At 40.7% G+C, this 16,674-nt stretch overlaps 1 long non-coding RNA gene across 1 annotated transcript; it reads right to left on the reverse strand.

Annotated features, from left to right (window-relative positions):
• Positions 1-8,989: 8,989 nt before the first annotated feature.
• On the reverse strand, positions 8,990-9,982 carry LOC311286804. The gene is made up of 2 exons (XR_014626650.1): positions 9,669-9,982; positions 8,990-9,059 (listed from the first exon to the last, which is right to left on the reverse strand). It is a non-coding gene; the product is annotated as an uncharacterized lncRNA (long non-coding RNA).
• Positions 9,983-16,674: the final 6,692 nt, after the last annotated feature.

Here is a 16,674-nt window from a genome sequence, read left to right on the forward strand (position 1 = left end):
TAATGTATCCACATGCAGCATGTAGTAACATGCTAAGTGCACAGGGGACTTGACTCAAAATTTCAATACAGTCAATGTAAGAGAAACAACATTGTTTAACCCTCTGGGGTCAACGAACGTGCCGGCGCATTCTGCTGGATTTTTTCTTCATAACAGCGGAAACCTATACAAAAATTTTGGGCATACAGATGTGTGTCTCGATGGAGGGTGGGACTAAATCTGCCATTCAGATCTGCCTCCATTTAGTTACCAAAGCCTACGATCCAAACAATTCCCGAGGATGAAATCCAGTCCCACCCTAAAAAAATATTTCTCATTCTAGAAGCCTTTTCATTCATCACAATATGGAAAAAAAAGACAACAACAACTTCTGTTTCATGACGACTTTAAAGGGTAACTCTCACCAAAATGCAACCTAGGGTCTTTTTGTTAATCTACCTGAGGCAAACTTTCATTTAAAAGCATAATTAGAATGGAAACGCCACTTTTAAGTTTGACCGTATTTTCGTTTTCTGTCTTCTGTGATAGCATCAAAAATCGCTATTTTTAAAACACTAAGAAGGCTCGACACAACATGAAACTTCGCTCGAAGTATCACCAGGGGCTCTACACATGAACTCGAGCATTGAGAACATTGTTTGTGTACACAGAGTTTACTAAAAAGAAAGATTTTGAACAACTCACTATAGCTGTTTTTGACAGTCAAAAATAGTCGATCTCCGAATGCAACGTAACAGGGAGGAGAGTAAAGATGGAAAGCTCCTAAAGCTTAGTTCCATATAAATTCATGGATAATTTGTTGTTTTGTCATTAGTGAAAATCAATATTGACCTTGTATTTGAAAAAGGATGCTCAAATAAGAAGCAATACTAAAATTCAGAGTCAGTTCATTCACATTCGGAGATTGACTATTTTCAAAATGCCAGCTGACACAGCTACAGTGAGTTGTTCAAAATCTTTCTTTTTAGTAAACTCTGTGTACAAACAATGTTCTCAATGCTCGAGTTCATGTGAAGACTGGTGATACTTCGAGCAAAGTTTCATGTTGTGTCGAGCCTTCTTAGTGTTTAAAAAATAGTGTAAAACCGCACGCGATTTGGCAAAGGCTGCGATTATTTTATGCGCAGCTTGTCAGTGGAGTGCGGCTGATTGGTAGTAAATACTGCCCCATTTGAACGCCAGAGGGCGCTCTCATGCAAACACGATAAATATGCCCCGCCGCAGAAGTACAATAATGCGCATCATTCCAGGAAATCCCTATTGCTGTAGCCAGAGAATGTCTAATATGGCGAGAAGTTTCACTCTCACTACACTTCCGGCTTCTGAACTGGTTGCAGTTCCACTCTGATTCCATATGAGGGCGCTCACAGGACGAGTGCAGAATGAATGGAGGTCAATGGCGGTATACCCCTCAAAATCCACTTTTCTCAGGATATAATTTTTTGTCTAGTAATTTGAATGTTGTATTCGAAAGGAGATGCAAAGAAATTACACATTGCTGGGTGTTAGATTTTTTAGAGTCTCTTATTTGCTTTAAAAAAGTCTTTCAAAATGTCAATGACGTCAGAATGCTGACGTCATTAGCAGAATGCTAGCGTGTTATGGGCAACAACAACTCAACCTGTAAGAAATCAAAACGACATAAGTACTCGTTCATTCAACTTTCGACCTAAAACCCATGTTGAACTTGCAAAATCTACAATCACATCTGAGATTTCTCAACGGCAATCGGGTGAAAGAGACAAATTTAGCCGTCTAGCCCCATTGACTCCCATTCATTTTGCACTCATGGCGATCGCCCCCAGTGGAACTCTGGTGGTACTACAACCATAATTCGGTACAATAGGGCTTAATAGGGAGTGGACAGGCTCTCCGTAGACGGGCTCTGGCTGTAGCTGAATAAACAGAAGATTGAAACGCTTTGATTAAACATGACTTATAAATACATGACTGCCTTATTCTGTGTAAGACGGCACATCATCTCACAGAAGGATGCTCAACTGTCGTTATGAAGTGAGTTTGGAGTAAATGCATGTTATTAAATGTTGTCTTTTGTTGGACAAGAGGTTCATAAATGCTTCTCATGTTTTGGAAAGATGTTTGATGCGTGTTGTTTTTTCAAATGTACGTTATAAGTGACTCAAACTCACAGTGCTTTCAGACGGAGCAGCGTTTACAGAGCCGTACATCAATGACAAGCTGCGCATAAAAAATAAGTGTAGCCTTTGTGATTTTAAAATCGCGATAAGCCATCTCGATTTAAGTACGATTACATGTAAATTGCGATTAATTGTTCAGCCCTAGCGTTAATTTTTGATGCTATCATAGAAGTGACCCAAGCACTCATTCAAAAGGCAATTTGACCAAAACCGAAAATACGGTCAAACTTAAAAGTGGCGTTTCCATTCTAATTATGCTTTTAAACGAAAGTTTGCCTCGGGTAGATTAACAAAAGACCCTAGGTTGCATTTTGGCGAGTTATCCTTTAATTAAAAATAACATGGCCAATGTCAAACAAATACTTATTTGAACACTAAAACTATAAAGCATTTGACCATTTCTGAATGACGCGGTGTATTAGCTTAGCATTAATTATGGAGGACATACCAAAAACAGGTACTCTAAATCCTGCTCTTAGACAGGATAATCTGTTGGCAGTTGTGATCAAATAACAGCACGTTCTCATTGTCCAGTCATATGAAAACTATACAAAACTTTTGGTTGGCAAAAGTGTCAGTTAACAAGAGCATTTGGAGCAATTATGCTTATGGATTTCAGATTTTACAAAAGACAGAGGGATAATAAAAGTTTTATGTCACTAAGCCACAAATGAATTACAAAGTATGACCAGAATAAAGGTAAAAACAAGCATCTGTAAACAAGCGACTTTTGTTGCATTAAGTAATTAGACTTATTTACACATTTTGATGCATTCTATAGTGGCCAAAAGTGATGTCCGGTCTCCTCACCCTTTATTCAAATATTATGTTGTTTTATTTCTGATAACACAAAAACATGCCAAATTGTGCAGACATAATTTTTGGTCTGGCTGCCATGCAAAGAAATTATGAACATATTATGCAAAACCAAGACAGTAAAGGATGTAGTTTGCCTTTTTGCCAAATAATTTAGTCAGATAAATGCCTCAATCAAGTTTAGTGTTTTGCTCTACACTCATATTTCAAATGTTTAAAAATGATAAAATATTTTCCTCATATGATTATGGTTTAATCAACCTTGTAGGGTCATTAAAAACAAATATCCCCTCCAGACATCACTTTTGGCCACTATCGCGCACACATTATTTTATGCAATAACATTATATATAGATGATGCATGTGAACTGTGGTTTTACCAGTGCTGCTGATTAGACACATTATGAATTAATTTGATGATGTGTCTGTTGTTGTGGGTTGCAGAACCGCCAAAGATGAAAAGCTGCATATGGAAATGAGCGGGTACAGTCGGAGACTGATATAACATCCATATTGGATTGCCTATTCTAAATCAGCATCAATGAGGTTATTTTTTCCATTTTTAGTATTTGTAGTTTGTTTGGAAATCCCCTGTAGAGCTGCATATATGAAGATTATGCAGTTTCATAACCAGATTGGATGATTATAGGGAGAACCGTACATAATGAGCATCACCCTGACATATGTGTCATACATGTTCACATGCTCATGCAAGCTGTTCAGAATGAGGGTGATGAAATCATACACAAGTCTTTTCATGTAACATGCCAGCTGGACAGTCCATAGTTGTCAGGGTTAATGCAGGCGATGTGAGACATCAGAAGTCTGTGCAGGCAATTCATAATTACAGAAATGTGCACCACTGGGCAGCAATTATTCAGGCATGACACTCTTGACTTTCTTAAAAAAAATGAATGATTTGAAGACGTGGGTTCTGTAGACGGAAGTCGTGAGAAGTTAAAAATGTATGTGGAACCCAAGTGAGATGACAAATTACAAGACATTGTTAGTGATAGCTGCCTTAACTAAGCTCTGAAAATATTCAATGGACCAATCTACCAAAAAAAAAAAAAAAAAAAAAAAAAAAATCAAGCATCATAATTTTAAATGTTTTCCAAGGATATTTAATGTATAATTTCTGTAGTGGAGTTTCACTGCAGTTTTTCAATTTAATTTATTCGTGTCTTTTATATTTTCTCTTTTGGTATATAAGGAATAACTCACCCAAAAATGAAAATTGTCATAATTTATTCACCACCATTTCGTCCCAAGCCTGTATTCATTTATTTCTGCTGTAGAACAGAAAATTAGATGTTTTGTTTGCATAATTGACACATATATTGATAATTGATTATATATTATTATATATAGGCAGTATATGTGTGTATATTGTACAGTGAGTGAATTATGACTGAATGATGGGAATTTGTATTAACTGTCTCAAGGGTCTAGTATATTGACATGTGATGCATCATCTTGATCAAGTAAGAACTTGTCTGGCTTTGAGAAACTGATTATCACCAAGAAGACTGAGATGTGAAAGTCTAAAGTCTATGATTGTCTACAGTGAGGCTTTGGTAAGCAGTATTGGTTAGGCTAAGTCTAGGCTAAGACAATAACTGCTTGATTAAGAAACACTTAGTGATAATGTGTTTATAAATATAACCAAGGGTTTTCTTAGCTTAGTTACATTTGGGCCCTGGTTTTTAATGTGATACTCAAGACAACTGATTTCCTCTAGCATTATAGAGATATTTAAGCTAACATGGAAAATTTGTCATTATTTATTTACCCTCATGTCATTCCAAACCTGTATTTATTTTATTTTTTTCTGGCAACCCAGGCTAATTGGAAATAAGTGCTTGTGGTGACATTTATGCAAACTGATATTACGTTGCTGCATGTTTTGCAACACTTTCAAAGTGAATGTCCAGTAAGTGGCATACACAAGGGAACGAGAACTGCGTCGATATGACACTTTGGAGAACGCCCTTAGCGTAATGCATCTAAAGTATGAATGAAATTAAACATTATATTATATTATTATACTATAATATAATATAATATATTATACTGTATATGAAACATTATACGTGCCGCGTAATGACGTAACGTGACGGCATACACAGAATTTTTTTTCTCTGTATCCTATTCTTCCATTATCCAGAATGGCAGCACAGCTGAAAGGTTTGCTTGCATTTCCTTCAGCCTGGGGCTTATTATTTCACTTTTGGTGTGAAAGGGTCTTTACATTTGCGTAACGCATTACTTTTCAAAAAAGTAACTAAGTAACGCAATTAGTTACTTTTTAAAGGTGAACTAAGTAACTTTTTTTACCTTAACTGAACAGCTTCGGAGTCATTGGAATGGTTATATTACTTATTTCGGGTTGAATGGTGGTCGTTTCGCACCCCCCTGGTGCCCGTGAGCGGAAAATCCGCACTTGCAACTTTGAGCCGGCGGGCCGCCGTGTCAGGAAGTATCGCGTGATATCAGGTCTCGCGATGTAAACAATTGCTTTACGGCCAAAAGAAATCTGCTAAAATGCTGTCATTATTGCGCTCCCTCACGCTGTTCGAACCCGAATGAAGAAGACGTTTTAAAGAATGTCCCATCTGCTTTGATGTCGTTGATCTACTAGCCTCTGCTGTCTGAGAATCACCAACGAGTTTTTACAACAGTGTTGTCAAATATCTATTCCGAAGCTGTGGGGGGAGCTCTAGAGAGAAACCTGCGAGCAAAAAGCGAGAATACAGCGAAGAAATCCCGAAATTACTGAGCCCCGCTTTAAGGGAGTAAAACAATATTGTAATGTATTACTTTTCAAAGTAACTTTCCCCAACACTGGTTCTGTTTATCTGAAACAGATGAACGTGAATCTGGCAACAATTTTATATTTTGGTTGTTGTACGCATCATGGCAGTTCACAAATGAAATGTAAGGTGAGTGGCGTTAAAAGATTAATGCTCTATCGTTTTGGAAAAATAATGGAGCACCTACATGAAAAACCCTACCCTAAATCTAATCAATTGTGTTAACAAAAGCAAACATGGTGGCATATCTTTGAGCACTTTTAGCATGATTCAAGTTTCATGGGATTCATTACCGAGCGCTCCGCAAGTGCAATGTTGCATCGGGTGGGCTATCGAGCAAGTTTATTACATCAGATGGAGCTGGTTATGTGATGAGTGTCAAAATGTATTATATGCTATGTTTTAAGAGTTTTATGAAATCATGACATAGTATTGCACAAGAAATTGCACAAAAATAAGTCTTTATTAATCAATATTTGTGTGAAAAGAAAAAAAGTTGTTGCCATTTTACGCTAGCACTAGTGTTCATTTCCCCTGGAAAATGCAGTGAATTTTATGTACAGGTATGTTCCCTTTTGAGGGAACTTGAGCTGCATCATACTATGGGGACACTGTGGGAACGCCTCTGCGTGATTGCGTCTTGAAGCATGTGTCAAATCAGTCCAATTGAATGGCGGGACGTCACAGGCATGGTGACATCATGACCAGGAAGTTATAAAGAGTGCCCACTCTGTGTTGAATTGTTCTGTCTATTTATTGTTGTCTATCCAAGCACTATCATATATCTGTTTAGACATGATCATGGAGACACAATTTAAATTCTGTTTGTGCATTGTTTGTTTGGGAGTGGAGCATGCATGGTCAGCTCTCGGTCAGCTCTCTCAATGTGTTCACTGTGAGCGGCTCTCACTGCATTCCCTCTACTCCCAACGCTCGCGGTCTCAGATCGTGGGGATCACAAATGGATCTAGTGGAGCGGATAGAGACCTTTCTCTGCCCTCACCCATTGGATCTAGCACTCTCTCACTGGGTGTACTGGGTGTACTGGGTGTGGAAGCATGCGCTGCGGTTTCTTCCCCCGGAAAAAGAGCCCGGTGCTCCAGCTATCCAGCTAAAATAAGGGGACTGAAAGAGCACGGGTATGGGGATATTGCCTAAAATGGAACAGACGCTTGCTTGGTTTCTGTCGGCATTGTCCATCAAGGCCCAACTTTATCCACCAAGCCATGCAGAACAACGTTGGCTTTGGTGGGTAAGGCTTGTACGACAGCAGGTCAGACCGGTGCATGTCTGCATACTATGTCGCTGTTGCAGGTGTACCAGGCTGACCTTCTTCGAGACCTGGACGAAGCGGAGGAGGTGGACCCGGATGCAGTTCAAGAAGTCCAATATTAGATATATATCTAAATCGGTCGGTCAAAGATTTCAATTCCAAGATGTTGACATTGAAACAAATCGTGACTCAAACAGATCCGAGGACTGGTTTGTCACGATAGACCTCAAGGATGCATATTTTCATGTATCCATCCTTCCACACCACAGTAGATTCCTGAGGTTTGCTTTCGGGGGCGAAGCATACCAATATTGAGTTCTTCCCTTTGGCCTAGCTCTATCACCCCGGACTTTTGCAAAATTCGTGGATGCAGCTCTGGCTCCACTGCGACTCCAGGGCATTCCTGTATAAAATTATATTGATGATTGGTTGATATTAGCTCAATCAGAGCACATGGCGATTCGGCATCGTCCTCACCATATGAAAGTGTTGGGGTTAAGGCTGAATGCAAAGGAAATTTTGCTTTCTCCAGCACAGAGAACCACTTTTCTAAGCATGGTGTGGAATTAGACAATAATGCAGACGTGTCTATCTCCTGCTTGTATCGCTTTGATCCTCGCAGCCGTAAACAAGCTAAAGCTAGGCCAGTCACTCTTTGTCAAACAGTTTCAGAGACTGTTGGGTCTGATGGCAGCAGCATCCAACGTGGACTGCTGTACATTGCAGAGACCCTTGCAGTGGTGGCTCAAGACCAAGGGGTTTTTCCCGAGGGGCAACCCGTTCCTCATGATCAAGGTTACACGCTGGTGTCTTCGTAACTTGGTGATGTGGAAAGATGGTTCCTGTCCCAATGCTCCATGCTGGGAGCTCCTTGTCATCACGTGACACTTACGACAGTTGCATCTCTCACTGAGTGGTCGCTCAGAACTAGGTCTGTGGAGGGACCATCAACTTTCGTGGCACATAAACTGCCTGGAGATTATGGCGGTCTTTCTAGCTTTGAAACACTTCCTCCCAGACCTACCATCATGTGGTTGCAGACAACACATCGGTGGTCTCATATATAAATCACTAGGAAGGTCTACGGTCACGCTCACTTTACAAACTGGCACACCAGATCCTTCTATGGGCTCAGGGAAGGCTGCTCTCCCTGAGAGCAGTCTACATTCTGGGGGCAGACATCCTCTCGAGGCAGGGTCTGAGGCCCGGGGGATGGAGGCTCCACCCCGAGGTGGTGGAGCAGATATGAAGGGAGTTTGGCCAGATGGAGGTGGACCTTTTTGCATCTCAAGAAACAATACACTGTCTGCTCTGGTTCCCTCTCACACTTCCAGCTCCTCTTACTGTATGTCCCTCCTCGATGGCTCCCCTTGGGAGATTCTGATCAGGAGGGACCTTCTGTCTCAGGTGGGGGGCTTAATATTTCACCCCCACCCACAGTTGTGGAAGCTGTGGGTTTGGCCTCTGAGGAGGCCCAACTCATAGACTCTGGTCTCTCAACTGTGGTTGAGACATACTGTACAACATACTGTACTGCACTCCAGAGCTCCCTCCATGAGGAAACTGTACATCCTTAAGTGGAGAGTGTTTACTTCGTGGTGTGAGAATCGTCAAATGCCCGGTTGGTACAGTGCTAGACTTCCTGCAGGAACGGGTTGTACAACTCAAACTATTGTTCCTTGAGAAGGGAACGAGACGTTCCCACAGCATCGCTACACTCTAAAAACTCCTGGGTCAAAAATAACCCATAATGGGTTATTTTTGACCCAACTCCTGGGTTAAAAAGGGACCAACTAATTTATGGGTTATTTCAACTAATAATGGCACAACAAAATCTTGCACTTACACATTTAAGTCTTATTAAAAAAAATGTAGGTATAGAGAGATGATGATATAAGGGCAATAAGAGTAAAATGCTCACCTCTAAAATTCTCTGTCAGCTCAGACAGCTGCCACTCAGTTAGCTTATCAGCGACAAAACTGTCCATTCAAGATGACCTGGAGAAAACATAGCAATATAGAGGTTAGGTTAGCAACAATTTGAAGACTTGACCCGCTTCTTTAACTCTCACTACTTCAGCCAGTAGAGCACTGTATAATATGATAAGCACGGCGCAGCTGGAAAACATAACTCAACTATTGTGTTGCGGACGAGAAGCGCCGCGTCGCGTCTCTAGGACAACTCGAGGTATCGCTCACCGGACGTGCAGTCTCTCAAGGGGCTCACACACCGGACGAGAAGCGCAGTGCCGCGTCTTTAAAATTCGAACACATTATTCTCTATGAGTGTACACACACCGGCGGCGCCATCCGGCGTCTGTCCGCGACACCCATAGATATATACATATATAGTGTAGTTATATCTATGCGCGACACCCAGCAACGGCTCAGGACCGTGTTCAAAATCGCGTCCGGTGTGTGGTAACGTTACCTCGAGTTGTCCTAGATGTTGTCGTGATAGATAGCCGCGGCTACATGCCAACCACAGAATTACCACGGCTAACGCTAGTCTCAACGTATTTTTTTTAGCAAATGGTGATAAACTAGCAACAGGGACATGGACACAGAAAAGTTTATATTACATCAACACTGAAAATACTCTCTTACCTTGAATATAGATGAAGTTGCACCGATGAAGCACAGGCCAAAACGGATCGAGCGCGAAAGCGACGGTTATTTCAAACGACTGTTGTGAGAAAATTCCAGAACAACTGCGGGCGAGAGAGAGAGAGAAAGCCAACCCTATAACCCAGAACATGGGTTACTCTTTGAAAAATAACCCAGAAACCCAAACAACCCATGAATTGGGTCAAAATATTAGCCCTATAACCCAGAAAATGGTTACTCTCTGAAAAAATAACCCATAATTTTAACCCAACACAAATAACCCAGAAAATGGGTTGAAGAAATAACCCAGGAGTTTTTAGAGTGTACTATGACGCAGTGTCTCATATCTCAAGTCGAAGGAGAAAAGAAAAATTTAATTTGGTTACACTTTATTTTAAGGTGACGTTGTTACATTTTACTTACTCAAATAAGTACTGAGTAATATTAATTAACTACATGTACTGACTATAGATTTACGGTTAGGGTTTAGTTTAGGATTAAGTAATTGTAATTATGCATAATTTATTGTTATTACTATAGTAAGTACATGTAGTAACGTGTAACTACGTCACCTTAAAATATAGGGCCCTATTTTAACGATCTGAAACGCAAGTGTCAAAGCGCAAAGCGCAAGTAACTTTGTGGGCGGGTCTTGGCGCTGTTGCTATTTTCCCGGCGGGATAAATGACTCTTGCGCCTGGCGCAAATCTAAAAGGGGTTGGTCTGAAGTAGCTTCATTATTCATAGGTGTGGTTTGGGCGTAACGTGAAATAAACCAATCAGAGCGTCATCTCACATTCCCTTTAAGAGCAGGCGCGCTTGTTCTAAAGCGGATTCCTATTATAACGGTGGATTTGCCAGGCGCACGACAGGAGTGGTTCAAGGCCGAGGAGACCGACGTTCTCGTCAGGGACGTTGGGGATGGAGAAACACACCCAAATTAACTTCGGTTAAACAGGCGTATGATAATTTGGGTAAATGTGTAAGCTAGATGTATGCTTTTATAATAAAATGTCTATCTATCTATCTATCTATCTATCTATCTATCTATCTATCTATCGTAATAATGTATGATTTGCAAAAATAACGGCTGCGTCTGTGTGTAGATGAGAGAATCAAAGTGTATGCGCGTTGTGCACACGCTACATTGATTAAGGCCAAGCATGCGCCCTTAAAATAGCATATGAATAACATGCGCAACGCACCACTGACTTTAAACTGTTTTTTTTCGGTCAGTGGCGCAATTGTTTTCTAAACCTGTAAAATAGCATGAGGGAACGTTCGCGCCGGAACACGCCTCCTCTTTGCGCTGAACCGCCCTGGGGAGCGCAAGTGTATTTCTTAGTTAACCGACGTGCATCTGTGGAGGGAAAAGTCCGCTTTGCGCGGGTGCAAAATAGGAATGATTCATGCGTCGGTGTACAAAGTCAATTGCGCTGGGTGCAAGATAGGGCCCATAGTGTTACCTTTCAGATCATTTGGACGTGTGCTGTTTTCAAGAGATAACAACGATATAAATACTGTTCGTTTTCTCACACAAACCGCTCGTTTCGTGTCTTAGGCCATCAATGTGTACTTATGATGGGGAATTGTTTCATTTGGACGATGGGGAATTGTTTTAATTTGGACTCTGTGCTTGTGTTTTGAGCCAGTGACCATAGACCTGCATTATATGACTGACAGACAAGAACGGTTTGACCTAAAAATATCAAAATTGAAACTACTGCGGAAACAAAGACACCTACATCTTGGATGCCCTTGAGGTAAGCTAAAACATATCAAAAATTAATTTCAAAGTGAACTATCCCTTTAACAGATATTTAGAGAGACGATTATCCGTGAATAATAATTCACATTTTAGTCGGTTTAGTCCTCACACACAAAACTTCAATTTGGCTTCAGAAGAGTTTGCAATATATTGCATGAGTCGCATGGACATTTTTTCATTTGTGGATCTCAACAGAAGTGGAAAGTATGAACAAAAAATTTTTTTGTGTTCTATGGAACAAATAAAATTATAAGAGTAAATATTGACATAATTAAGAGTGTTAAAGCACTTGCATTTAGTACTGTTTTCCATTGTAGCATCTAAAATCCCATCTCTCTGCGTTCACCCTGTATCCCCCTCTCTTTCTCCATCTCTTCTCAGATGACTCAGCGTAATCCATCGGCACAACATGAGAGCAACTACTCTGAAAAGACTGTGGACCGTGATAAAAGGTTTTGTAAGAAAAGTTACTTCAGTTGCACACATTTCCGTGAAAGGACTCGCAAAGATGATGCTCTAAAAATAAAGTTTCAGTCTCACTGAACTTTAAGTGCTACCCAGATTACTGATGCTATTTGTGTGATTTGAAACCTAATGCATCAAAAATGCAGGCTACACTTCCTGGTTTTAAATTGGAGGAGCACACTGAGCCGTTCTAAAGATTCTCATTAGGTATCGTTAGGGAAATTTGTAGGAAGTCAAGCAAGGTCCACAGTCCACCAGAATAAGAGTTTTAGCATGGCATAATTGAGTAGTTAGTGCCCATCTGGGAATGGCAGGACATCCATGGAATTAAATGGAATTAGGCAGGAATCCCTGAGGAGTGCTACAGTTAAAGGAGCTGAAGGGGTTCCTCTCCTCCACACTTCATTTAACTCATGATCCACTACTCATAGAGAGAGAGAACATGTGATACATTTTCTGCCATATAAAAGCTGAATTTCAGATTAGCTCCAGTTACTTTCAATGGGTTCAAGTTTCCAAGGCGATTTGACTTTACTAACAGTGTAAGTGTATGGTGTAGAGTGAATTAGTATATTTGAAATGCAGCTTTGGCAAAGCAAACTCATGTCTTCAACTCACTTACTAAACTTAGTTTCATTTTACTCTTATATGTCGACTTAATCCATCTGGGCAACAGAGGCCTGTATCTGCTTCAGATATCCTTTATATCTTATAATTGCGACTTTATTTCTTATGTTTGATATGTATGTGTACATACATAGATACATACACAAGAGAATAGAAATAACATTTAAACAAGTGAGACTAAGAAAAATAAGAATAAAAAACAATAAATAAATAAAAACAATAAAGTAATACACATCTAGGTCAGAACACTTATGTACAGATGTGTGCATTATGTACTGTATATACAACTGTACAAATAAAAATATGTATTTACATGTATGTATTTATTGCCTAACTCTCAGGTGGAAATAAAATGCATAAGAATACTGAATTATGAATTTAAAAAACAGGTAAATGTGTGCTAGCTATTTAAGGTGGGGCTGTTTTTATGCCTAGATGTTCTAGTACACAGTGATCTGTAACATCTGCTAGAAGTGCAAACAGGTTGTGGCCGGGTTGAGAGGGGTCTGTGATGATGTCACCAGCCTGTTTCTTCTCTCTGGAGATGTACAAGCCCTGAAGGTTGGGTAGGTGCACACCAATTATCTTCTTGGCTGTCCTAACAGTCCGTTCCAGTCTTCTGTCTGATTTGCTGGCTGACCCAAACTAGACAGTTATAAAAGTGCACAGAATCGACTCAGTAACAGCTGAGTAAAACTGTGTCATCTGTGCCTGTGGCAGATTAAACTTCTTCAGTTGACAAAGGAAGTACAACCTCTGCTGGGACTTTTTCACAATGGAGTCAATGTGACTGTCCCACTTCAGGTCTTCAGATATGGTGGTGCCCAGGTACCTGAATGACTGCTGCCACAGTGCTGCTCATGATGGTGAGTGTGGGGTTCCTCGTGAAGTCCACAATTATCTCCACAGTTTTGAGCATGTTAATCTCCAGGTTGTTATGACTGCACCAGTCAGCAGCTAAACCGCTTGTCTGGATGCAGACACATCACCTTCCTGGATGAGGCAGATGACTGTGGTGTCATCTGCAAACTTCAGGAGCTTGACAGATCCTTCTTTGGAGGTGGAGTCATTTGTGTACAGGGAGAAGAGCAGTGGGGAGAGCACACACCCCTGAGGAGCACCAGTGCTGATAGCGAGGGTCCTAGATGTGAGTTTTCCAGCCTCACATAGCTACTGCCTGTCAGGAAGTTGATGATCCACAGAATGATGGAGGTTGGTACAGAAAGCTGGCTAAGTTTAGTCAGGAGGATATCTGGGAAGATGTTGTTGAAAGCTGAGCTGAAGTACAGAAATGGTTTGTCCAGATTTTGCAGGATGTAGTGTAGTCCCATATTGACGGCATCATCCACGGATCTTTTTGCTCAATAAGCAAACTGCAGGAGGTCCAGCAAGTGTCCAGTGATGTCCTTCAGGTGGGCCAACATCTCTCATATGACTTCATGACCACAGACATCAAAGAAACATGTCTGTAGTCATTTAGTTCAGTGATTTTTGGCTTGATGGTTGTGTGGAGAGACGGTCAGAGTGGGTTTGGGTTGTGAAACCTGAATTTTCAAACCTGCAGTAAAACAAATTCAGATTGATTTTGTCCAGTTGTTGATTCTCCACAGTGCTGGGGGATTGCGTCTTTTATCTGGTGATGGCTTTCAGGCCTATCCACGCTGATGCAGGATCATAAGCTGAAAGCTGTTTTCAGATCTTCTCCTAGCTACTCTTATCTCCTTTGTCAGTGTGTTTGTGGCCTGTTTGTACAAGGCTTTGTCCCCACTCCTGTAGGCACCCTCTTTGGCCTGGTGAAGCTGTTTGAGTTTTGCAGTGAACCATGGGTTTGTCATTGCTATATGTTAAATAAGTCCTGATGGGAACACACATGTCCTCACAGAAACTGATGTAGGATGTCACAGTGTCAGTGAGCTCATGCAGATCAATGGCTAAAGCTTCAAAAACACACCAATCAGTGCATTCAAAACAGGCTTTTAATTCCCGCTCTGTTTCATTGGTCCATCTTTTTGCAATCCCTACTACAGGCTTAGCAGATTTAAGTTTCTGCCTGTAGGCTGGGAGAAGATGAACCAAACAGTGATCAGAGAGTCCCAGAGCCACCCGGGGAACAGCGTGATGTGCATCCTTCAAAACAGTGTAGCAATGGTCCAGTATGTTACTGTCCCTGGTGGGGCATGTGATGTGCTGTTTGTATTTAGGCAGTTTGCGGGTGATAGTAGCTTTATTAAAACGAAGGACATTAAAACAAAAACAGTAAAAATACTGAAGAGCTCCAAACCGAGGCAGCCATCTGTGGCGCCAAATTGATAGAAATTTTTATGCTTTATACTTTGTTTTTGTAATTCTGCTAGGTGCCACTAGTGGCGCAGAAACTACATACTTCACCTTTAAATTGTATCATACACCAAAAAAAAAAAAAAAAAAAGATGTTGTCTCTCTTGCCAATTGACCCTTCGCAGGGAGTTTGATTGACCAAGGCAACAGTGGCAAGGAACCAAAACTCCATCAGGTGACAGAATGGAGAAAAAAAACTTTGGAGAAACCAGGCTCAGTCGGGGGCCAACGAGCAAACAGTGTATGATTATGATTTAGGCAGCAACAGGTCAGAAGTCAGACTGGATCAGAACATTCACAATATTTATCCAGTTCCATCTGGTTGGAGGTCGGAGTCATCATGCCGGTATGGAGATGGGTTTGTTGAGGTGTCCATGAGGCTGGCACTTCAGGGATGCGTTGTGGTCGTGTCCAGGCGCAGGTTCACCATCTGATCTAGATACGGCCCGGATCCGGCTGACTTCAGTAAACCTTGGAATAAACGGAAAGACTAACATTAGCGTAGATGCCATTCTTCTTATGATGTAACGAGTACATCGGGTGTTATAAGAAGTGTCCCCGGTTCCGGCTGACCTAATCTATGCAGCCTAATAATCATTTAACAGATCTGAATAATAGAAATGTACAATGTTCTATGTGAATGGCAGGTAAAAGAGATGCGTTTTTAGTCTAGATTTAAACTGACAGAGTGTGTCTGCTTCCCGGACAATGTTAGGGAGACTGTTCCAAAGTTTAGGTACTAAATGGGAAAATTATCTACCACCAGCAGTTGGTTTTGATATTCTAGGTATTATCAACTGGCCAGAATTTTGAGATCACAATGTGAAGGACTATAATGCGTTAAGAGCTCACTCAAGTACTGCAGAGCTAAACCATTTAGTGCTAGTAGTCAGCAATATTTAAATGTGTATACGATGTTTAATAGTGAGCCAATGCAGTGTTGACAGAACCGGGCTAATATGGTAATACTTCCTGGTTCTAGTGAAAACTCTAGCTGCTGCGTTTTGGACCAACTGGACTTTGTTTATTAAGTGTGCAGGGCAACCACCCAGTAGAGGATTACAATAATCTAGCCTTGAGGTTATGAACACATGAACTAACTGTTCTGCATTTTTCATTGAAAGCATATGTCGTAATTTAGATATATTTTTAAGATGGAAGAATGCGGTTTTACAGATGCTAGAAACGTGACTTTGAAATGAAAGATTGGTATCAAAGAGCACACCCAGGTTCCTAACCGACGAAGACTTGACAGAGCAGCCATAAATTTTTAGACAGTATTCTAGGTTATTAATTGAGGAAGTCTTTTGTCCAATAATTAGAATCTCTGTTTTTTCAGAGTTAAGTAGTAGGAAATTACTAGTCATCCAAATTTTTGTATGAGAACGAATTAAACTAAGTATAATTTCAGGGGATATCTTGCTTTTCAGTTGTTTAAACTTATTTTAAAACTATTTAAAATAGGTCGAAACAAGTTTTAAAGCATCTTGTGACCTCCTTGAAAGTTCTGAGGCCCCCCTCCCGGCCCCCTGGTTTAAAACTTCTTATCTAGCATCCATCCATCTATCCATATATTTCTCAACGACATGCACAACCACACAATTCCATTGAATTATAAAACAGCAATGACACAAACATCATGGTGATGAAATGACTGGAATGATGCACAGACAGTCTGTGAGAATGCAAACAAACACGCATGACCTTCTGCGATTTTTCAGTACTTTTTTCCATACTGTTTGCTGCATCAAAGAGCAGCTTGTGAGTTGAACCATGTGGACATGGCAATTTCAGTGGAACAACAACTCT

The sequence above is a fragment of the Rutilus rutilus genome (genome assembly GCF_951802725.1).
Source record: "Rutilus rutilus genome assembly, chromosome: 2".
Classification (NCBI taxonomy): domain Eukaryota; kingdom Metazoa; phylum Chordata; class Actinopteri; order Cypriniformes; family Leuciscidae; genus Rutilus; species Rutilus rutilus.